The sequence below is a fragment of the Bos taurus genome, chromosome 9 (assembly GCF_002263795.3).
Source record: "Bos taurus isolate L1 Dominette 01449 registration number 42190680 breed Hereford chromosome 9, ARS-UCD2.0, whole genome shotgun sequence".
In the NCBI taxonomy this organism is placed as follows: domain Eukaryota; kingdom Metazoa; phylum Chordata; class Mammalia; order Artiodactyla; family Bovidae; genus Bos; species Bos taurus.
This window is the reverse complement of record NC_037336.1, coordinates 26,389,390-26,414,608: the sequence shown is the minus strand read 5'-3', so window position 1 is coordinate 26,414,608 and position 25,219 is coordinate 26,389,390. Positions and strand designations below refer to the sequence as shown.

Below are 25,219 nucleotides of genomic sequence, written 5' to 3'. Positions count from 1 at the left end.
TTTAAAAAGAATCAGTTCAGTTCAGTCGCTCAGTGACATCAGACTCTTTGCGACCCCATGGACTGCAGCACACCAGGCTTCCCTGTCCATGGCCATTTAGGAAGAATGGACATATGTATACATATGGCTGAGTTCCTTCACTCCTCACCTGAAACTATCACAACACTGTTCACCGGCTATGTGCAAGTGTGCTAAGTTGCTTCAGTCGTTGCCCGATTAAGTTGACCTATTCTTTGCAACCCCATGGACTGTAGCCCACCAGGCTCCTCTGTCCATAGGATTCTCCAGGCAAGAATATTGGAGTGGGTTGCCAGGCCCTCCTCCAGGGGATCTTCTGGACCCAGGATTGAACCCTCGTCTCCTGAACTGCAGGCGGATTCTTTACCACTGAGTCACTGAGGAAGCCCCTAATCAGCTATACCCCAATACAAAATAAAAAGTTCAAAAGAAAAAAAAAAAAGCAAACCTTTAATTCTAAACCTAAAGTGAACCTTTCATGGTTTGGGGAGACATTTTAGATCCCTGGAGCATACTCGAAGTAAATGACACTGGTATTTTGCATTAAGGAGTGGGGAAGGTGGAGTGATGGTAAATGGACCTCACCTTCTTCTGGAAATTCAGGAGTTAACTCCTTTCCTTTATTATCTTGAACCTGGCTGAAGGCGGGTCGCAGCCCTCTCTAGAGACTGAATCTGTCAGCGCTTCAAGAGCTCCCTCAGATGAGAGCAGTCACATTCAACAGGGGTGAGAGAAAACAGTACATATTTGCTTTCCCAGGAGAAGAGGAAAACATTAACAAACTAATACGCTCCTTTAGACACAAGAAAACGTCAAGTTTTACAGTTTAAAATGCCTCCCTCTACTTTGCAGTAAGATGTTGGTATAGTCTGTACCTAGGGCAACCTCCGCCCTCCTCCCCGGGCTCACGCCAGCTTCTCTCATGCCAGACATGCTTTCCCTTGGGGATTTCCTGCTTCCTGCTTATTCGTCTCCTTTCACAGGCTCAAACTCATTTTAGTCTTTCTGAGAAGAGGTGATAAAATTTCACTAATCTCTTAGCAAAATTCTAGCTGGGTCTCTATGAACAGTGTGCTGATAAACACCTTAAAATCCCATCCCATTTCCCTACAGAATTGGACCTCCTGAAGTGAGGGCTGTAGCTTTCAATTTTCCAAGATGACAATATCTTTTATTTTAACTGACTCTGCATGTCATCCATTTCAAGATTTCATTGTGCAACTTACACATTTTAATTTCCTTTCTTTTCTTCATTCTATTTCCCGCTCCACCCCCCTCCCCCTGCCCTTTTTTTTACTGCCTAAAATCTGCCTTCACTTGTTAACCACTCTGGTTCATTATTTCACTTCTTTTCATCTGTTTTAAGTCCTCCAGAGGCTACTTAAAAGACTCCAGCAGACTGGTACTGATTGGTACTCTCTCATAAGCCCAATGATTCTTACTTGTTTTCTAGCTAATGCCCTCATACACTGTGACATGCCTATGACTAAAATGATGCAAAAAAAAAAAAATCTTATTCACAGTTGTTCTTCCTTTTGACACATTAGGAGAACCACCGAGTTCTGAAGAAAACAGAACAAAAGGAAATCTAAGTATGGCACTCCTCACCATTAGTTAACAGGCACTAGTTATTCTGAAAGACTGGGCTTCAAGGATCATATATAATATGATGGTATTTAACATTTTTAAAAATTGTGGTTTTATATGTATATTTTAGATACATTTTATGAGATAGATACAATAGGGTAGACAAGATTATGTTAACAGAGATTAAGTAAATGGCAGAATTATGAGTAATTCCTATTTTTCTTTTTCTAGTTTCATTTAGTGAGCATAGTTTAATTTTGAACTTAATGAAACAAATTTAAATTTTAAAAAGAAGGGTTTATCTCCTAAAGTAAGGCCCAAACAAAGACTGAGGGGATGACTTCTAAGATGATTTTTTAAGAAAGAAGAAGATTCTCAAGTTGAATACAATAATTCTCTTTCACCTAGAAGGAAGAATAGGGTCAAGGGGCTATTAGATGTTGGGAGAGCTGTGAGAGAGAATGGCATTTATGAATAACTGCAAGTTTGGTATGGCTAGAACATATAGTGTTTTCTATAAAGGAAATCAAGCTGGTGTGACAGGCAGGAGGCAAATCTTAAAATACAATATATGCCAGGTGAAAGAGTTTGAATTTTGTCCTGAAGGTATATGAACAGGTTTTTTAAAGCAGATTGTATGATACAACTGCATTTGTAGAAAGATCACTCTGTCCACACTGTGGAAAATGAATTGGCAACCTATTACAGTAAACTCTGCAAGAAATGGCAAGGTCCCAGACTAAAGCAGTGGCAATATGCTTGGGAAAAAAAGAACCAAGTTTATAGATTCTTAGTAAGTAGAAACTCGGGACTTAGTAGAGTGGAAGTAAGGATGCAGGTGTCAGTGATAAAGTCTGAAATTCAGGCTAATGCATTGTAACAGTAATAGCGCTATTCGCTGACACAGGGTTCAAGAGAGGAGGGCCAGAGTTGAAGGCAAAGAAGACTCAGTGCTGAACAAGACACGTCTGCGATACCCCAGCTTATCCAAGTGTCCATGTCCATGGGCTGCTACACAGTAGAGTCTGGCATCCTGGATGGAGGTCAGGCAGCAGATACGAATTTGGAATCTTATTCCTGTATGCAGCCACTTTTTTGAAGGATTATTCTATACTTGCTTCTTCATAGGATTTTCATTTCACAGCCCAGACCAATCAGGCTTTATATAATACTGCTCTCATTAAAATTATATTCCAAGTCCATAAACAGTACTTATTCTGAAAGCGAAAACAGAAGTATGTGAAATGAGAAGCTAAGAAGATCCAGGAAACAACTCTGGAATCATAATTACTCAATGTTTTGTTAAAAAGAACCCAGAAAAGAAGATTGAAAAGTATCAACAGATGGAAGAAAAGTTAAAAGAGACCATTATCATTAAGGTGAAGGGATGTGAGATTTTCAAGACACTGAGCATTTTTCAGTGGTGTTGGAACTGAAACCAAGTCGAGTAATCAAAATTTGTCCATGACAAATATTAAATATTGTCCACAGAGTCAGCATCCTGAAAGCCACGGGATTTCATCTTAGTGAGAAGAGTTTTACGACAGAGAAGTTGGAAGTCTGATTTCTCTGGGTTGTGGGATGAAAGATATGTAGAACTAGTATAGAAAAATTCTTCAAAATTCTGGTTGCAAATGGGACAGAGAGATAGAAAGACAGACAGACATAGGTCAGTGAAGGGCATTTTACAATTTCAGGGGCTTTTTCCTTAGAAGATAAAGAACAGTAGGGTGGGAACATTTAAGAGTAGAGGTAGAGTTAAAGGTAGATGATAAAGAAAGGAAACAGGAGAATGTAGCACCTAAACCGTAGCGAAGGGATGAATTCCAGCTCAGAGAATGATGACAACCCCCTTAGAAATGGGATTACGGGCTTTCAGGGTGGGTAGGGATGGAGGTAAATTTGAATCTGGAAGATATTCTGAGGAAATTTTCTCAAGGTAGGCTACCAGTATCAAATTACAACTTATCGTCAGTTTTACCAAGTGGAACCAGACCCAGCAATTTCTCCCTAGATCATTAGTGCCAAAATAACCCAGGTTAACCACACAATTAACTTTAGAAATGGAATAAAAAGGACCTGTTCGTACATCAGATGAAATTACTCTGGAAAAATAATAGAGCAGAATTAGAGGTATTGAGAGTGCCAAGGAAGGTGCAATTTGAAACAGACAAAGTGAAGATAAAAAGGCAACCTTGAGAAAGTGACATTTGAACAAAACTTGAAAGAGGTACAGAGAGAATATCCAATGCCTTAAGGCTACCTTTGGCCTATTTATTCAAGAAATAGAGGGAAAAAAAAAAAAAAACAAACAAAAACTCATGGTGCTAAGGGAATAGTAAGCAAGGGGAAGAGGAGGAAAAGGGTCAGGTCAGAGAGGTAATGACAGATTATGTTACATTTGGGCCCCACTGTAACAACTCTGGCCTTTACTCTGAGCAAACTGGAGAGCCAGGGAGGGTTTTGTTCAAAGAAAGTTCATGATCTGACTTACATTCTTAAGTGGTCACTCTGGCTGCTGTGTTGCAAGTAGATTATAAATAGAAATGGGGAGATGAATTAGGGGACTATAATAGCAGTCCAGGTAAGAGAAGGGGCAACTTGGGACTGGGAGACAGCAGAAGTTAAAAGTGATCAGATTCTAGATATTCTTTAGAGGCAAATACTACAGTATTTCATGACAGCCGGGTTCTGCAGTGTGACAGGAGTGTCCAGGAGGTCTCCAGTAGCTTTGAGATTTAATATCTCAAAGGATGGCACTGTCATTTCCTGAGACAGAAAGGCTGTGGGTACACTCAGGTGTTAAAGAGAAGAGCAGAAATTTAGTTTGGGGCATGGAAAGTTTACAGTGTCTGCTAGGACACCCAAGGGGAGATGCCTGGTGTGCAGCTGGAAAGATCACCAAGGCTCCAGAGGCTGTCCAAGAATGTGATGACTAAGTCTAAAAGTGAATTTACAACTCTAGATGGAATCGAAGAGAAATTTTCATTTCCTGATCTCTCAGTTCTTAGTACCCCCACTACACTTGGGCATAGCATGTGGAAAGGGCTGTCTATATTTTATAAATAAATGATCTGGGTACTTTTTACTTCCATGAAGAGAAAACCCTTCATCACTTTTAACTACAGGATTCGGGAATATTAAGTCTGATGGATTGAGTGGTAAAAGCAAAAGCGAGTATTTGACAGTGTTTGAGACAGACAAAAATGGAACTCAGAAGTGAGTTTTGCAGCTGCCAATTTTCCAGGAGACTAATTGGGCCAAGTCATCCTGAACCTTCTTTTGTAGCTTTCTTGGTATGAAGCCAGCCTTTCATCTTCTCAAAGGAACTTCTATTTTTCACCCATTGGATTAATGGTTTAAATAAGAAATTGACACAGGACAGATTTTTTTAAAAAACCTACATTATAAAGTGAAGTCATCTCCAAACAATATACTCAAGTTCTAAAGTATTTAGGAAACTTTGCCCAGAAAACAATACATTATTCTGTTTGTTTAATCCCATTTAATTCCTAGCCCCTCCACCAAAAAAACTCTTTGCATACAGGTAAAACTTTGCAATTTATCATGAAAATGTATTATAATTCCATGTGAACACAAAGAGACATTCTCTCTGAAGTTGGAAAATGCTTCAATCTTACATTCATCTTGAGCACTGACTAACATCTTAGCTAAGATAACACTGTGAGGAGCCAAGCTGGTATCAGTCAAAGTTATTGCAATGGGCAGGGTCAGAACACTGTTGACACCGGTTTAATTGAAATAAAGATTTTTTTTTTAACTTTTACCATCCTGAACATTTCCATCTTCTTAGAAAGATCAAGCTGCTGAAATACAGAAAGTATCCAAAGACTCAGGGCCAAGAGAACCAAAAAAGAAATCTGAAGTTGTCTAGCCCGCCAAGATGCAGTAACCAACTCAGAAGTGTCCTGCTTTCTATGCCAGCTTCAATACTCTGCTGCTTTTAACTAAAGCTGGCATCTCTGGCAAGATAGAAAAATCAAATCTCTCCCCCGAGTCCATTTGTAGTTTGGTTTGGGGGAATTTTTTTCTGAGATGATATGCAGAGATTTCTGTCTATAATCGGACCACCCTGTGAGAAATGATTAAACCTAACTTTTCTTTGGTTGTTCATGAAAGCTCCACGGATATATCTGCCTAACTCTGGAACCTGTATTTCTACCCAATAGTGTGGCACAGGATTTTCTCTGAGAATGCCAGTGCCCTGGGTTTACTGCACACAGTATGTGTATGCTCAGTCGCTCAGTCGTGTCTGACTCTTGGTGGCCCAATGGACTGCAACCTGCAGGCTCCTCTGCCCACGGGATTTAGCATGGTGCTTGACTTTTACTGAACACCATACTTGAGACATCATTGAGGTTGAAATAGAGCTGCAATTCTAGGACAGAAGAACTGAGAAAAGGAAGTAGATTAATTCACCTCTCTTTTTCATCCACCCTACACTCAATATACCCGCTTAGAGTGGAAAAAGGAATCAGAGCCATAGAAAGGTAGTGAAAAAAGTACATCATCCCTTCAGGCCTCTTATCTACCTGATTCAAGTAGTGTGTGATGTTAGTGTGTGTCTGTTTCCCTTACCTCCCAAATAATACCAGTTCTTGAGGGTGTAGCTGTGCATTTTATTTCTATGATAGCCTCATATTCTTTTGCACTTGTACTTTAAAAAAGCCTGAACTATGCTTTTATACAACATAACTTTTAAACATCTATAATACCATATTGGAGAAGGAAATGGCAACCCACTCCAGTGGTCTTCCCTGGAGATTCCCAGGGTCAGCGGAGCCTGGTGGGCTGCCGTCTATGGGGTCACACAGAGTCGGACACAACTGAAGCGACTTAGCATTATACCATATATTCTAATACATAAAACTGTGTTTTTCAAAAAATTTCTCCAACAATAGCTAGAGTACCAAACTTTAATTTATAGGAACATTGTATTAACAATTATTCATGTTATGTTTGTGCCCAATATTTTTCTCAGTTACTTTCAGCTCAGTTCTGTTCAGTCATTCAGTCATATCTGATTCTTTGTGACCCCATGGACTGCAGTACACCAGGCTTCCCTGTTCATTGCCAACTTCCGGAGCTTACTCAAACTCATGTCCATCAAGTCAGGTGATGCCATCCAACCATCTCATCCTCTGTTGTCCCCTTTTCCTCCAGCCTTCAATCTTTCCTAGCATCAGGGACTTTTCCGATGAGTCAGTTCTTCTCATCAGGTGGCCAAAGTATTGGAGTTTCAGCTTCAGCATCAGTCCTTCCAATGAATATTCAAGACTGATTTCCTTTAGGATTGACTGGTTGGATCTCCTTGCAGTTCAAGGGACTTTAGAAAATTTAGGAGTTTCCTTTTTTCTACTGCTGGGTTCTATATTTCATCTTCATCACAGTTTATTTCATCTTACATGTAGATAGGCAACTTAGGTTAGAGGCTTAAGTGTTTAGTCTATTAATTGTGATTAAGAAATAGAAATAGTTCATTTGAGCCTGATATTTTTACCTCTGTAAAATAAAATGTAATCAATGAACTATATTACCATGCAATCAGATTTTCTAATTGCCTAAGGATTTAAATATAATAAAATGTCTTCCCTTTACTTTGGGTTTTTAAGAAATAAATTTTAAAGACTAGGGTGAAAGTAATGCTTTTTGATACTTATTTATGCTTACTTTCCTAACTAGCTGCATTTCAAGGGACACATCTTCATACATAAAACAGGCATTCCAAAAACGCATTGTGCCAAGAAGAATGCAGTTTTTAGGGTCCTAGCAGGAAATGGCAGTGTAGAATAGTGGTGAAGAACATGTATTCTAGAGCCAGCCTACCCGGATTAAAAATCCCAGCCCCACAGCTTGATAGCAGGTGACTTCAAAGCAGTCATTTAACTTTTCTATAACCCCAAATCCTCATCTACAAAGAGAATATAATTATACCTACACCTCACAAGAAGACTGTGAGGAATAAAAGAGTTTGTGTATGAGCATAGTAAAACGCTAATTTTATTATTTTCTAATATTCTCAGATTGAATATGTTCATCATAGATGAGGAACAGCAAAGTCTACCTGCTTTTCAGGAAGCTGTAAGATGGAGTGTCATATACTGGAATGATGAAGTTGCAGATAGTTCGGAATCAGCTATCTGAACAAGGGGATTTAGAAGGAAGCACACTTAGTCACAAACAAATTCTAGATGGGGACTTAAGAACTGGAGGGGGAAATCAGGAGTAGAAAAAATCTTAGACTTGTCTGAATTTTAGAAAATTGATCTGCAGAAGCAGATGGGGACCAACTTTACCATGAAAACCAATGGAATGCCATCACTTACTCAGTATTTCTTGCTCTCTTAAGACCTACATTCATATACACGTGCACACGCACACACGTACACGCACGCACAGCAACAACTTTCAGCAGTAAGGTTTCAACAGTTTTTAAGTCATTAAGGTAAAGTGAAAAGATAGATTGTCACCAAGCTTCACTTTTCTGGGAAAACTGATAATGACAACATCTTTAAAGAAAGGAAAAAGCAGACAGCTCGCTCTCCCTTTGAGCGGATGCTGCGGCGATGAAGAGCATGGTCCTTTGTGCATTCTCAAGTATAGTAAATAATATAATGGAATGAAAAGTGTACTTTCCCAGATTAGGAGCAAGAAAAACAAGTCAGTATAAATATGAATATGCTGAATTAAAGAAACAAAAACATGGTTCTTACAGCATTTGGATCATAATTTGTAAATACTAAGTTTTTTAAAAAATCCTTGCATGGGGGCCATTCTCAGCAGTCTTTTTTTTTTCATATCTTTACAAACTTATCAAATTCTTTTTTCCCCTCTTTTGTTTACTCTCCCCTTATTTCTTCAATGGAGTCATCAATGCTGTACTCTCTTTGATAATTTTTGACAAGTGTATAATGAGAAAACTTTAATAACATAATAATTAGAGGGAGAAAATAAGAACCTGTAATACAGATAAAATTAGTTTGATAAGAAATTAATAGGAAAACTCCAAGCTCAGAAATATGAATGATATTTACCAAGAATAAATATCTTTTAAGGACTTGTAAAATTTATGTAAGATAAACATTCTAATGCTTATGTTAAATCTTCAATTTTAGAAGTTGAAAATCATAAAAATCAAAAACATAAATAACATTTTTATGAAAACATAAAAATCCCTAAACTAGCTGACAATTCTCAACTTGTGCATCCTTAAAGTTAAAAAAGGTAGGAAGCAGAAAGAGAAACCACTTGAGACAATCAATACATCTGGGAACAAAAAAGAAATAAAAAGACCTCCTTCCTTCTTGAGGAGGATGGTTGAATAGAATCTGAGTCTGACGAACATCTAAAGATGATGTGAATGATTAAAGCATAGAATATTTCTCCTAGGAACTCAAAGTACATTCATAGTTATGACTTTATTTATCTTCATATTGACTTGTAACCTATACAAAACATAACTTCTTGTCACTATTTAATCAGGAAACCCTAAAGTATAATTATTTGACTTAGCCCAAGATACAGAATTGGAACTAAATGGAAATAGAAACTAGTTAATTTTTGAGCTCTAAGTGCTAGGCATTATGCTTATTCATTTGCCAATAAAAGCCTTCCATCTAATAGAATCAACTTGTTCTTCAGGATTAAAAGGTAGTCCAAACTTCTACTCCATACACAATGTATTCAGAAGTATCACTGGGAGAATGTTGGGGTCTTTCTTGACACCATTACTCCACTCTTTTAACTGAATTCTCAATTGTCTCCTTATATCTCATCTTTGTACATTGTCACCTGGATTCCTTTAGTTCCCCAAAAGACTTCCAATGTAAGAATGCATAACAAAACTTCACTGAAGTTTAGGGTATAATCAGATACCGAGAAGATGATCACACTGCACAAACATACCAAAAAGTAAAGACAAAAGTTGGTACTAACAATCTACATTCTTGAAGAATCCACAGTTTGTTCTCTCTGCTAATTATTTCCAGAGACCCAGACCACTTCCATTCAGCCAAGCTCCTACCCTGCAATGACTAAGAAATTCCACTAGTTGGTATCACTTTAAGATAAAGGAAAATACAGCTTCACAAAAATATCTGTAGAAAATGTTTGCTGCTGCTAAGTTGCTTCAGTCATGTCCGACTCTGTGGGACCCCATAGACAGCAGCCCACCAGGCTCCCCCGTCCCTGGGATTCTCCAGGCAAGAACACTGGAGTGGGTTGCCACTTCCTTCTCCAATGCATGAAAGTGAAAAGTGAAAGTGAAGTCGCTCAGTCGTGTCCAACTCTTAGCGACCCCATGAACTGCAGCCTACCAGGCTCCTCCGTCCATGGATTTTCCAGGCAAGAGTACTGGAGTGGGGTGCCATTGCCTTCTCCAGAATATGTTTAGGGTAGCTTAATTCATAGCACCCTAAATCTGGAGGCAACTAGAGTTTCCCTCAACAGATTAATAGATAAATAAATTGGGGTATCATGGGAGATTTTTGCTATAATGGCAACCCATTCATTTTGACATTGGGATGATAGCAAAAATAATACAAACAGAGATTTGAAATTTTCAACCTATTATTACTGCTCTGGGAATCTGCCACATCAGTTTGCACAAGCCAGATGTCCCTGATAGATGATTAAATATGTGAGACCACAAGTAAGTGGTACATTTGTCCTCATCACCTCAACTAATAATCAGCCAAGCCTGAGGAATAGAGCTGCCTAGATGATCGACAATCAACTACAGATGCAAGCGTGAACTCAACCAAGTCTAGCAAAAGAACTGCCCATCTGAACTCAGCCCAAATTGCCAAACCACAGGACAATGGGCAAAAAATGAACGGTTGCTGTTTCAAACCCTAAATTTTGGGGTGGTTTGTTATGTAGCTAAAGTTAACTGACATATGAATATTCATACAAGTGAATGCCAATTGAAAATAAAACAGATTAAATTATAGATGCATGCAATATCTTGGGATTAATCTCAAAAATAGCATGATAAATGGAAGAAGCCATACACAAAGCAGTATGGTTCTGCTTTGTGTATGCTGCTGCTGCTGCTAAGTCGCTTCAGTCGTGTCCGACTCTGTGCAACCCAATGGACGGCAGCCCAATTCTGTGCGACCCAATGGACGGCAGCCCACCAGGCTCCCCCGTCCCTGGGATTCTCCAGGCAAGAACACTGGAGTGGGTTGCCATTTCCTTCTCCAATGCATGAAAGTGAAAAGTGAAAGTGAAGTCGCTCAGTCATGTCCGACTCCTAGCGACCCCATGGACTGCAGCCTTCCAGGCTCCTCCATCCATGGGATTTTCCAGGCAAGAGTCCTGGAGTGGGGTGCCACTGCCTTGTGTATGAAGACTCTGCAAAATTATTATATGGTCGCATGTGTGCTTAGTTGCTCAGTCTTGTCTGACTCTTTGCAACCCCATGGACTGTAGTCCACTAGGTTCCTCTGTCCATGGGATTCTTCAGGCAAGATTACTGGAGTGGGTAGCTATTCCCTTCTCCAGGGAATCGACCCGACTCAGGGACCAAACCCAGGTCTACTGCATTGCAGGCACACTCTTTACCATCTGAGCCACCAGAGAAGCCCCATTATATGGTTACTAAGTTCCAAACAGTGGTTGCCTAGTAAGTGAGGTGGGATTGGGAGAAATGATGATAAGAAAGGGGCAAGAGGGAACTTTCTGGGATCAGAAACATATTCTTGGGTGGTCTTGAGAATCCTCATAGCTGAGTTTAAGAGTTAATAGGCAAAAGAAAAAAAAAAGAATTACAATAAGATGAATGAAGTTGTATAATAAAGGTATTTAACACGGTGCTATATGAGTATAGAGCAGAAAGTACCTATCTGTGCCCTTTGACATTTAGGAAACACTTCTCTGAAAAGTAGTCTTGAAGTAACCCATGCTACATATAGACGCTCACTATATGGTGGTAAATTTCATTTCTTGGCTAGAGAAATGCCATATTTAAAAGCATGAAGGTATCAAACAGTATGTCATATAGACAGGGGTAATTGCTTGGAAATTTAATATGGAGAGGTAAAGGGAAGCCATAAGAGTTGGTCCTGGAAGGATAAGCTTGAACCAAACAAGGCAAGTTCTTGAATGTCTGGTATTGATTTTTATCATATGAGCAAGGAAAGCCACTGATTAGATTTTCAGGCTCTTAGAACCATATGGCCCCTAGGACTATTCATGTAATGTGACACTTGCCTTGCTCACCAGCAGTAAACTGATGGTAATTAGTGGCTCACCAATAGATTCTAATATAAGAAGCCCACTCTGGTGTATAGAAAGTGAAAGTCACTCAGTCGTGTCCAAATTTTGCGACCCCATGTCATGTACAGTACAGTCCATGAAATTCTCAGGCCGGAGTACTGGAGTGTGTAGCCTTTCTCTTCTCCAGGGGATCTTCCCAACCCAGGGATTGAACCCAGGTCTCCCACATTGCAGGTAGATTCTTTACCAGCTGAGCCACAAGGGAAGCCCAACAATACTGGAATGGGTAGCCTATCCCTTCTCCAGAGGATCTTCCTGACCCAGGAATCGAACTGCAGTCTCCTGCATTGTAGGCAGATTCTTTACCAACTGAGCTATCAAGGAAGCCCCAGTGTATAGAATCATCTATAAACAATTCTGAGGACTAGAAAATCATGATGAGTTGGAATTACTGAAAGAGAACTGAAATAGTAATTAAACAAGTGGGAGGAACATTCCAGTTCTCCTACACACCCCAGGCTCCCCACGAGTGGCATTAACTCCTCTGTGGTTTGTCTGGTAGCTGAGCCAGTTTTATTCTTGCTGATTTCCAACCTCCATTAGTCCAAAGCTCAATATTATCCTCTATGTTTAAATTTCCAACTTGGAAAAGTAGGTGAACTTAATTTTAGGATTTTTCTGAATATGAATTCACTCAGAGTTTTGGAATCTTATGTTCCCCTTGCGTGAGAGGAGTCAGTTTTGCCTACTGGGTAAATTAACAATACCATGTAAAAGTGACAAATGTCGTATTTCAGGTTTATAGACCTGGATTCACGGAGAAGGCGATGGCACCCCACTCCAGGGCTCTTGCCTGGAAAATCCCATGGACGGGGGAGCCTGGTGGGCTGCACTTCATGGGGTCTCGAAGAGTCGGACATGACTGAGCAACTTCACTTTCACTTTTCACTGTCATGCATTGGAGAAGGAAATGGCAACCCACTCCAGTGTTCTTGCCTGGAGAATCCCAGGGACGGGGGAGCCTGGTGGGCTGCCGTCTATGGGGTCGCACAGAGTCGGACACGACTGAAGCGACTTAGCAGCAGCAGCAGCTGCAGACCTGGATTCAAGTCCTCTCCTTACTATCTCTTAATCTTGAAGCATTATTTAATTTCCCCCAGGCCTCAGCTTTCTCTTTGTAAATTATGGGTAATGATAGGAAAATCTCTCCTTGGTTCTGGAAAGAACAGATAAGACAATAGCTATAAAGATGTGAACATATGCCCAGAATATAGTGAACACTTCAACAATGTTAGCTATTGCTGTGAATAGTAATCACTAGCCTTTCCTTTTCTATCTCCCAGGACATGAGGGGCTTGTTAGATGATTGGTTGTTTGAAATTTAAACACTGAAAAATGAAGAAGTAAAACATACTAATACAGTTGTCATTTTTCCTAGTTTATATATTCCCAAGTGGTACCAACTGTATTACCATTAATTAATGAAACCCTTCTATTCTGAAGGATCATCTTCAGTATCTTTCACCCTCATGCTGGCTACGTGTTCAGCAGAAAGAAGGTAATCTAGGATTTATGTTGAAGAAGGTAACTCAGATAGAAAGGAAGAGAGAACAGTGAAGAACACCAATCATAGCCAAGTTCTGACTCTGAAGTTATTCAATCCAACTAGATTACTCTGCTAGCCAAGGAAGAGCTGACGGGTCTTTTAAATGACACTTTAATTCAGTTTTGTGCTTTTTAAAATTGCTTTGGGAAGAACTGGTCTTCAAATTTGTGTCTTCCACAATCTATATCTTATTCCCCTTGGGGGTTCTTTTTCTGTTACTACCTTCTTTCCCATTCATCTTCCTCAGCCACATGTTACAACAAGTACTCTGCTTCAAAAGCAAGCTTCATTGAATGCTACATAAAATACCTTTTCATAAAGCATAAGGCTTATTCCCACAGATGTCATGGTCAAGCCACTGATTGCTCTAAGCTTCCTATTTAACCATTTTTCAAAACCTTAAAAAATACAGCTAAGTTTACTGTAACATTCTGAAGCAACTTTTCTCTCTAGCTGGTATGCCCTGTTTCCTTTTTATTTCATTTTTTTTTTCTTTTTTAGTACAATGAGAGCACTCTTCTTGTTGACATTATTTTTATACGATGTTAATCAGTAATTTTTTTATAATAGTAAGTTTGTCATTTAACACTTTTTCTGATACTCATTATCTTCCAAAAGAAGAAATGCTTCACGAAAAGTCAAAGTTGGACAACATTAACCTTTTCTCCCCTCCTACCACATAACCAGTCAGCCTGGGCTGAAATTCTGGGCTATGAGAGGACAGCGTGTGCCTCCAAGCCATGGGGACATTCCAGCTGACTCAACAGAGCCAGCAAGGAGTGAGAGGTCAAGCTTGTAGTGTGCCCAGTGAGATTTTTTTTTTTTTTTTTTTTGCCCAGTGAGATTTCTGCTGCTACTGCTTCTAAGTCGATTTAGTCGTGTCCGATTCTGTGCAACCCCATAGATGGCAGCCCAACAGGCTCCCCCGTCTCTGGGATTCTCCTGGCAAGAAGACTGGAGTGGGTTGCCATTTCCTTCTCCAATGCATGAAAGTGAAAAGTGAAAGTGAAGTCTCTCAGTCGCGTCTGACTCTTTGCGACCCCATGGACTGCAGCCTACCAGACTCCTCCGTCCGTGGGATTTTCCAGACAAGAGTACTAGAGTGGGTTGCCATTGGCTTCTCCGTGAGATTTATGAGTCCCAGCTGTATTTCTTGACTCAGCTCCTGATTCTGTAAAGAAACAGTTAAATGGAAATCAAGTTCTAGCCTGGAAGATGATAACTGGAGAGAGACCAGAAAGGTCTCTCGTGAAGTCCAATCTCCTTAGTATTCTCAGATGAAATTGGAAGGAATGACTTCTGCCTAAGCAGAGGCCTTGTGCCAACACGTATGCAGTGATCTTGTTGTAAGGATCTTAGATTCTCCTAGAAATGTGAACCAGACAGAATCTTAGAGACCAAAAATAATGTCTTACTCACCACCTCCCAAATATTAAATGGCCTGCAGTATTTCATCACAGCTACTTTAACGCACAGAAACAGATTATTTACTAAAGTAATGGGCAGAGGTGCTCACTTTGCTCTTTGTTAAATGTTAATTACACAGAAATGTTTTGCTTACAGAAAACATAGGTAATGGGCCTACCATTTCCAAATTTTCATTTCTAAACAGTGATAATTTATTCACTAATTATTTTTAAAATCTCTGACAGGAAGTGATCACAGAGATCATGTGGTTTTCAGTGATGGCCCCAGAAAACAGTCCACCATCAAATTACACGGGAAATTCTCTGTCCTCCTCCTCCTCCTCAACAATGTTCACAGAGACCTTTCTATGAGCCAGAAAGCTGACTCATCGTCTCTCACTCCGCTGTCTCGCTTCACAGTGTGGGCACCATTCGGTCGAGTATCTCCCTTCAGCTGTGGTACCAGCATCAAACACTGTCAGTATTCTGACCTATGAGACCAGAAGGAAGTAGGGCTATTCACCTCCCTTGTTTGACATAGGAGGTGTAAAACATACTTTGTTTGTAAAAACACTTTGTTTACACAGTATTCCCTTCATCTAGCCAAGGACCACACCACTAGTTTAGGAACGCTGCATGTAATTACAGGATTTGATCACTAGATCATTGTTGTTCTTTCTCAAGAATCTTTAAATGACATACAGACTGAGACTTAAGGGGAAACACCTGAGGCATGCTACTCAAACTGCCCTCCAATTCTAAACTGATCTCTTCATCATGGTTCTTTTCAGAGTCCGGGTCTTTAACCAGATACAGATCCGGGGTATAGTCCTCATGTACATCCTATACATTTACATATATGTAGTCTCATGACGTCATCTTATTTACGATTTCTTGAAATATCGTGGTATGACGTGTGCTGAAGCCCCAAGTACAATATATATTCTACGTTTCCCTTATCTTCTAATCTAGCACCTCTGAAAAAGAAATGTTAATATGGTTTGAGCACCTTTTTTTAACAAACAGGTCATTTTTGCAACTACTATTTCAGTACAATTCTCCTAGTCTCTTCAGAAGAATCTGGCCTTATACTCCCACTGTCCTCTCTGGAACAGCACACTTCCTTCAGTGAAACACACTGAACACCTTTATCCTTGTCTGCTAATGCTGACATAACCTAAGATGAGCTAATTTATTTTTACACATGTCTAATGCCGAAGAATTGATGCTTTTGAACTGTGGTGTTAGAGAAGACTCTTGAGAGTCCCTTGGACTGCAAGGAGATCCAACCAGTCCATTCTGAAGGACTGGTTGGATCAGCCCTGGGATTTCTTTGGAAGGAATGATGCTAAAGCTGAAACTCCAGTACTTTGGCCACCTCATGCGAAGAGTTGATTCATTGGAAAAGACTCTGATGCTGGGAGGGATTGGGGGCAGGAGGAGAAGGGGACAACAGAGAATGAGATGGCTGGATGGCATCACTGACTCGATGGACGTGAGTCTGGGTGAACTCCGGGAGTTGGGGATGGACAGGGAGGCCTGGCGTGCTGCAATTCATGGGGTCGCAAAGAGTCAGACACGACTGAGCAACTGAACTGAACTGAACTGAACTTATTGTACAATTAATTTTGCTTTAGGTTCCCCCTATTACCTCCGAGCAAAAAATGATGCTGTTTGTACCATTTGCTCACAAAAGCATTACGTACTTCTTTTGTTCAAAGTTGCCGCTGGACAGTATCAATTTTTTACATTTCATAGGACACTGCAACACTGTACTTTCTCAAATGCTTCACTGTGAATAAATCAGGGTCCCTAATACATGTGACATGTATACAATCTTAAACTTAGTTTCATTATCAAAATAGTAGAGGGCTATTGATAGACTGCCTTTTGCATTTTCCAATCATTTTCTTTTTTAAAAATTGAGATGCAATTGACACATAACATTGTATTAGTTTTAGGTGTATAATCTAATGCCAGTTATTTTCAATGAACAGTTTTGGTTACAAACTCCTACTATGGGTCCTCTTTCAAAAACTAAAGGTATGTTGTGGCAGTTCTATTGCACTAGACCAGCCATTTCTTTGATCTCCTCCCAACTAGCAGATGGGCTTCCCTGTGGGCTCCACGGTAAAGAATTTGCCTCCAATGCAGAAGACGCAGGTTCGATCCCTGGGTTGGGAAGATCCCCCGGAGAAGGGAATGGCAACCCACTCCAGTATTCTCACCTAGAGAGTTGCATGAACAGAGGAGCCTGACGGACTACGGTCCTCGGGATCGCAAAGAGACAGACACGACTGAGTGACTAACACGCAACACCCAACTAGCAGATATACAGAATGGATGAACTACTGCTCTCAATACAGTTTTTAAACTAATGTGATACTTAAACTTTGAGAGAGGTATTAGCCATGATGACATTTGAGTTTTATTAGTGGTCTTTTACCCTGCCCAAGAATCGCCTGCTCTTCCAACTTTACTAATACATTAGACTCATTTGAACTCGGGTAACCTTTTGGTAACATTGGCCTGAAGAAATCTACCAGTCTCCAGAGGCCAATTTAGAACAGGAGTTATTGGTTAAGCTAGCGTTGGCATTTGGTTCAGTCCATTTCCCAGCCTTAAGTAGATAATGCAAGTTTGCATGTATGTCTACTTTTATTTAATCTTTTAAAAAGTGTTTAATACAGTCATGCTTGGTGATGCAGCACAATACCTAAAGGCTGGTATTAAGATATGTTTCTGATCCTCTGGAAAGCTTTTCTGACTCAGTAGGCTGTGAACTTTCACAATAGCCCTAAAGGCAATCCTTTGCGAGTTACTGTAGGTTGGTAACTGCACCTGGATTATTTGTAGCAAAGAAAATCTGCAGTGTGCTGCTTAATAGCACAACCACTGGAATAGTTTAGGATAAGAATAATCTGGTGGACAGCTGAAATGATACACCAGTCCACATAAAAAATATTTCATATGAAAGACCTTCATTAATGACACTGGTATTAATCATATTATTTTAGGATACTTTGCTAAAGCAATCTCAAAATACCTAAATGGAATAAGATGCAAAGAAGTAAAATGATTTGCAACTTAAAGGTATATTTTGTGAGGGCATAATACCTTTCAGTTCAAAGTCATGTCTGAACCAAAAGCATGGGCTTATAACATCTGAGTTATAATTCAGAACAAAAATTGATTATTTAATTTAAATGAAACACAAAACTAGTCGAGAATGAGATAATTGCAAATACAAAAAAAAAAAAAATACTGTTTGCTACCCCCATCTCCACTCCCAGTCTAAAAAACGAGTGTGGAATAATAATTCCATATTGTATCAGTATGAATAACTATTGTGAACTTCTATGTTGATCTAAGAGATCAGAATTAAAATGTGTCATTGTACTTAAGAAAACAAGTACATCCACCTTGTTTAAATACATTTGTAAATTTAGAAATTATAATACAAAAGGTCTTTTAACATAAATGACAGTTAGCTAGAATGTAGTATTTTTAAATTAATCTTTTTTGTGAAATAATTGTAGAAATACATAGAAAACAGTGGTGAAATATTGCAAAATAATAGTGAAATACATAATGCAACTCTATGAAATAATACAGAGAGGTCTTATGTACCCTTTAGCCCAATAGTAACACTTGCAAAAATAAAGTACAACAGCACGATCGGGATGCTGACGTTGGTACAGTCAAGGATCCCTCCTGCTGCCTTTTTATGGTCACATCCACTTCCCTGTGACATGCCACCTTCCTTAGTCCTGGCAACCACTAATTTATTTTCCATTTCTCTGATTCTGTCATGTCAGAATGTTATTTATATGGAATCATAGAGGATATAACTTTTGGAATTAACTTTTATCATTCAGCTAAATTCTATGAAAATTTATACAGGTCGATCGATGCATGTACAAGTCCCTTTCTTGCATTGCTAAGTAGTATTCTATAATACAGATATGCCAATTCATTCTATGAAGAACATCGGGATTGCATCCAGGTTGGGACTATTATGGATAAAGCTGCTATACGCTTTCATGTACAGTTTATTGTGTGAACACATCTTCCTTTCTCTGGCATAAATGGCCAGGAGTATGTTGCTGGGTTATACTGTAGTTGCATTTTAGTTTTTTTTTTTAAGAAAACTGCAAACTGTTTTCCAAAGTAGCTATACATAAATATTTCCATTTTCCCTCTTCCAAGATTTCTATAGTTGGTTTTCTAAATTTTGACCATCATGTATCTTGGTATGAATTTCTGTGGGTTTTTCCTATTTGGGCTTCAATCAGCTTCTTGACTATGTAAGTCAAATTTGGGAAATTTGCAGTCACTATTTCTTCAAGCACTTTTTCAGTAGTGTTTTTTTTTTTTTTTTTTTTCTTTCCTTTCAGAACTCCAATGATACAAATGTTAGATTTTTTTTTTTAACAGTCTCATGGCTGTATGAGGCTGTGTCCATTTTTTTTAGTCTACTGTTTTTCTCTCTTGTTTTAACATTGGGTAATTTCTATTGTTCTATCTTCAAGCTCACTTTTTTAGTTCTGTCTCCTCCATTCTGCAGCTGAGCTTAATTTTGGATATTTCCTTTTTTTCAGTTCTATATTTTCAATCTGGGTCTTCTTTACACCTTCTATTTCTTTGCTGACATTTTTTTTTTCATTCAAGTGTATTCATAATTTCTTATTCAAGCATTTTCTTTTTTTGCTCTAAAATGTCTGCCAGATAATTCTAACATTTCTGTCACACTGTGTTAGCTTCCATCCGTCGCCTGTTTTCATTCATGTTGAGAACATTATCCTTATTGCTATAGTGAGGAATTTTGGATTGAAACATGGGCATTTGGGTATTACATTATGAGACTGTATCTTTCTTTCTTAAACCTTCTGATTAGCTGGTTTTCTCTGGTGCTACTTTGGCAGGAGAAGGAGAGATACCAACCGACTCATTACTTCTAAGTAGGGGTTAGAAGTCCAGCTTCCCCACTCAAACTCAACTGAAACTCAAGAGAGGAAGGGCTTCTCATTAAGGCTTGGAGATAGCGGAAGCTCCTTTCCACTCAGCCTTCACTGGTACCTCCATAGCTAGGAGGGGTAGGAGGGCCTTGTTACTGCTCCCAGTCGGCTTCATCTGACACCACGGGGCAGGGGATTGACCTCCCTGCTGCTGGGCCCTGGTGAAAGACCTGATTACCCACTAAGCCACCTCTGACAAGGCACAGTTGGGAAGCGAATGGTGCTCCTTGCTCCAGAGAGAGGCCAGAAGTCCAGACTCCCTCTGTGATCTCTGCAGACACTACAGGGGGAGATTTCCTCCTTCCTGGAAGGAATGCAAGTCCAGGCTCCCTTTCTGACTTCTCAGACATCACAGCCTAGACAGAGGCGAGGACTCGGCTCCCCACTCTTTGCTGCTGTGGTTGGGCAGTGGGGCTATAGTTTTTTCTGTGTTGTTAGTTAAAGAAGGGCTATTCAGTTCAGTTCAGTTCAGTCGCTCAGTCATGTCCGACTCCTTTTGACGCCAAAAATTATTGTCTTTAATTTTTTTTGTCTTGCTAGGCTTTCCCTTCCCTGGTCCTTTGGTCAGACAGCAGGCTTCTGTTGGGGCTTTTTTACTATGTGTGTCCATTGGCATTTCTGGGCTGTGGGCTTCTTCAGCTCCAAGCGCAGTATACATGAGACAAAAGAAAAGTAGGATATTCACTCCCATGTCCTTCCTTGGGTCCCAAGATTCCTAGTCAGTCTACCTTCTTTCCACCTTTCAGAGCCTTCCTACATGTGTTTTATATATTTATATATATGGCTTCCCAGGTGGTTCAATGGAAGAGAATCTGCCTGCCAATGCAGGAGCCACAGGAGACATGGTTTCAATCCCTGGGTCAGAAAGATCCCCTGGAGGAGGAAATGGCAACTCACTCCACTATTCCTGCCTGGGAAATTCCATGGACAGAGGAGCCTTGCAGACTACAGTCCATGGGGTCACAAAGAGTTGGACATGACTGAGTGACTAAGCACACACATATATATAATGTCCGGGGTTTTCAGCTCTACTTAAGGGAAGGGTTAGGGAAAAGTACATCTAGTACAACTTCCTGAAAATAAAAAGTCCAAAATATAATATTTGAAACACTAAAGTTGTTAAATTTTCAATTATTATAATTAAATCTTTTAAAATACTTACCAAAGATTTTAGTTTCTACTTACCTATTAGCTTCTAAGTGAATTTCTGGGACACAGAGTCATAATTTGGTTTGTTGATACAAAAAAGAATTTTAATCTGATTTAGTTATAGAGAGAAAGTATAATTTCCTTTCAGCCAGTAATGATATCAAGATGATATGTAATTCCCTATAAGGTGAATTAGAAGTGAACAAATCATATTAGATGTGTCAAGGTGAATAGATGAATAAAAATAAAAAGATTTAGGCTTGGCTCTGCTCTGAATGCCAAAACTAAGACAACTGTAATATTTTGGTTTTCTACAAGAGGATAATTATATGTTTGCCTAGCATTAATACCGGAAAAGGCAATGGCACCCCACTCTAGTACTCTTGCCTGGAAAATCCCATGGACGGAGGAGACTGGTAGGCTGCAATCCACGGGGTCGCTGAGGGTCAGACACGACTGAGCGACTTCACTTTCACGCATTGGAGAAGGAAATGGCAACCCACTCCAGTGTTTTTGGCTGGAGAATCCCAGGGATGGGGGAGCCTGGTGGGCTGCCGTCTATGAGGTCGCACAGAGTCAGATATGACTGAATCGACTTAGCAGCAGCAGCATTAATACAGTATCACCAGTATGTAGCCATTGTTATTCTAGCCATCTTTAAATAAGGAACAAAATAAAATAATTTTATTTTAATTCCAGGTATTCAGACCTACTACGACAATGTCGGTCACTGTTTCTTGCTTTGGGCACCATTACTACCCTTCACATGACCCAAACTCCTCGGAACTGGGGCCATCTTGCTTCTCCCTGAATGAAATCCACATCATCCCACAGGCTTTCTGAGTTCTGCTGGGAAGGTGTTCTCACCTTTCCTCTGCTTATTCCCTCTCAAAGCCCCCTCCCCCATTTCTCAAGGTCTATCTCCAAAAATGCCAGCCTGTCACTTACAATCTACCCAGGGGATGGATTCCCAGTTCTTTGGGGAGGCAACACTTCAGTTCAGTCTTAAAGGATGAGTCGGAACTACTCAAAGATGCAGGACTGAGACAGGAAGAAAGGGAGCAGGTGTAGAGGGGCCGGGCACCTTGTTGGTAGAAGGGGTTAATGAGTTAAAGAGCAGAGGGCAACCATCTGATATATGTCAGCAAACTGCCAACAGCTTCATACTGGTGTCAGTTCTGAGACAAGGAGTGGTGAGAAGTGAGGCTATAAAGGGAGCAACATATATCACATTAGGAAGGATTTGTATTTCACAAAAAATTTTACACATTTTTGGTTGAAGACAGGGCGCTCCTTAAGTGTATTGTGTAGAAAATGACACAGAATTGCAATCTGATTCATACTCAAAGCCTTCTGATTATAGCCCTAATCTGCCTTCACAGCTTTTATTTCCCTTGTTCTAACATGAGGTCCACACACACCCATCAGATCAAAGGACTGGCTCTTCCTTGAACACAGCTGTAAGTTCCCCACTTAATGAACTCACTCAGGCAAAGCAAGGCCCGTTTTACCACTCCTCTGCAAAAATACGTACAATGCTCTTCCAAAGGCAGTTGTGAGGATTTAATGAGCTAACGCGAGAGCAGCCGTTTACTGTTCGTCAGTTAGGAGACAATTTTCCTCCTTCCTCCTGACACTTATTCTAATCTACTTTGAATTACAATTATATGTGTATCCCTGCCACAAGATTGCAAGATCCTTTAGACTGTGTCTGTAACAGTGGCTCTAACAAGGGGCAGTTTTGCCTTTGAAGGATGTATGGTAAGGTCTGGAGACATTTTGTGTTTAGTCGCTCAGTCGTATCTGACTCTTTGCGACCCCATGAACTACCTCCAGGCTCCTCTATCCATGGGATTTTCCAGGCAAGAATACTGGAGTGGGTTGCCAGTTCCTTCTCCAAGATATTCTGGATTATCTCAATTGTCAAATTGTCTTGATCATAGGGTGTCAGTAGTTATACATCCTATAAGGTACCATGGAGCCCACAGAAAAAGAATCACTTAACCCAAAACGTGAGTGGTACCAAGGTTGGGAAACCCAGCCTGGTTCATCTCTGTGGCCCGAGCACAGTTAACAGAGCTGCACGTTACAGGAAGTATTCAGAGCTGTAAGAAATCCTTTGAAACTGCTCTTCAGAAGGTAAATTTATAAATTGCTGCGAGGGAGTGAAAATTAAATTAGAAATTTATTCGGTGTGGGAAAATTGAAAGGTAACAAAGGTTTATGAATCCTGACTAATTTGGGGGAAACTCATTTCCATTTGTATTTAGAGGTGACCATTTTAAAAGCTGAAGTTCTCTTAATCAGCAAGCTTTTGTAATGAAATGCAGCAGGATTTACTTTTATATCAAAGTCGCTCCCCTGATAGTTAAAGAATGCAACTGAATACAATTAAAAGCTCACTGGTAAGCACAATACAGTGCCAGGGCTGCGTCCTGGGAGAGAAATGCACTTAATAATCTAGATTCCAGTGGCACTTTAATGAGAAGTTTAAACTCACTGGCCCTGAATCTCAGAATTTATCTGTGCTCTTTACCTAGATTTTCATTTCAAAGTAATTAAGTGATGAGTGAAAATCAAGAGAAAAGCTCTGTGACTGGGAAAAAATGCTGCCTGTAGTATTCTAACCTGAAGAGATGAACTATGGATAAATCTATGGCATTAGCCACAATGGTAACACCTTCCTGCAGAGGAAGGAGAGGAGATACAAGCAGTACCCAGGGGATCTAACCAAACCCATAGCTTCTCTGCCTGGCAAGTGTCAGATCCAGCACCTGTGACAAAACACCAATGGGGCTAGGTCACTCAGTGATGAGGGCATTTTCATGGGTCCTGGTGGACAAAAGATTAAAAAGTGTTAGTATAATCTGTTTTCCCCACTATCCGTAAAAATGCTCAAATCACTGTGTGATTTTGCTTGGTCATATCAAAACCTTTGCTGAAGCCAAACACGACACACTGGTTTTTAACAGTACCCAGTACTCCTAAAGTAAATCTCATAAAAACAGTAACTCTGATGATTCCATTATTAAGGAAATGTTTCTTACTATCATAATTTTATTGCCAATACCCACAAAGAGAAAAATGGTTATTTGGTAACTTTTCTAATACATTTTTTAAAAACCTAAGGGCTAATGGAGAAGGCATTGGCACCCCACTCCAGTACTCTTGCCTGGAAAATCCCATGGACGGAGGAGCCTGGTAGGTTGCAGTCCATGGGGTCGTAAAGAGTGGGACACAACTGAGCGACTTCACTTTCACTTTTCACTTTCCTGCATTGGAGAAGGAAATGGCAACCCACTCCAGTGTTCTTGCCTGGAGAATCCCATGGACAGGGAGCCTGGTGGGCTGCCGTCTATGGGGTTGCACAGAGTCGGACACAACTGACTCGACTTAGCATAGCATAGCAAGGGCTAATGTAACATCAGTGGTATGTTATCTGCACTGTGTGCTAAGTCGCTTCAGTTTTGTCCAACTCTTTGCAACCCTATGGACTGTAGCCCACCGGTTCCCTCTGTCCATGGGATTCTCCAGGCACGAGTACTAGAGTGGGTTGCCATGCCCTTGTCCAGGGGATCTTCCAACCCAGAGATCAAACCTTTGTCTCTTATGTCTCCTGCACTGTCAGGCAGGTTCTTTACCACTAGCACCATCTGGGAAGCCCCAGTATGCCTTCTATCTCTTTATTATTATGTATAACAGTTTAGATAACCCACTTGGCATGGGAGGGCAGGGGGGCTCCACGGTTCCTCTCATTCAGGATCTGAAAACAGAAGCTGGTGAAGAATATTCTGCACAAGTCTTCTTCCTCATCTACTTCTCTCTCTTAAACAGGGTCGCTGCTTCTGTGCTGGGAAAACCACCGCTTTATCTCATGCCAGTTCTCTTTGAAAAAGAACTAGAATCTGCCAGAACATGCTTTCCTTCTCAAATTCAAATCAGAGATTTTCTGAAGTTCCTTTTAACTGGACCTCTTTCTGTCTCCAAATAGTTCTCATTAAATCTCTCAGTGTACCCTCTGACTTAAACTGTTTCACTCATGTCTTCCAGAAATATTGCAATCTGTCAGATAATGGAAAAACAAGTTCATTAGATTTCTCACAGCAGCAGCTCTCTGCTCTGTACCTTAGCTTCCTAATTGAAGACGGTAGCCTTTTTTCCAAGGTTCCCTTCCCCGATGCCAAATACTCAGCAGA

At 40.2% G+C, this 25,219-nt stretch overlaps 1 protein-coding gene across 2 annotated transcripts in view; it reads left to right on the top strand.

Moving 5' to 3' along the window:
• NKAIN2 (sodium/potassium transporting ATPase interacting 2) overlaps nt 1-25,219 on the top strand; it is a 1,181,035-nt gene that overhangs the window by 1,128,842 nt on the left and 26,974 nt on the right. The window lies entirely within an intron of this gene.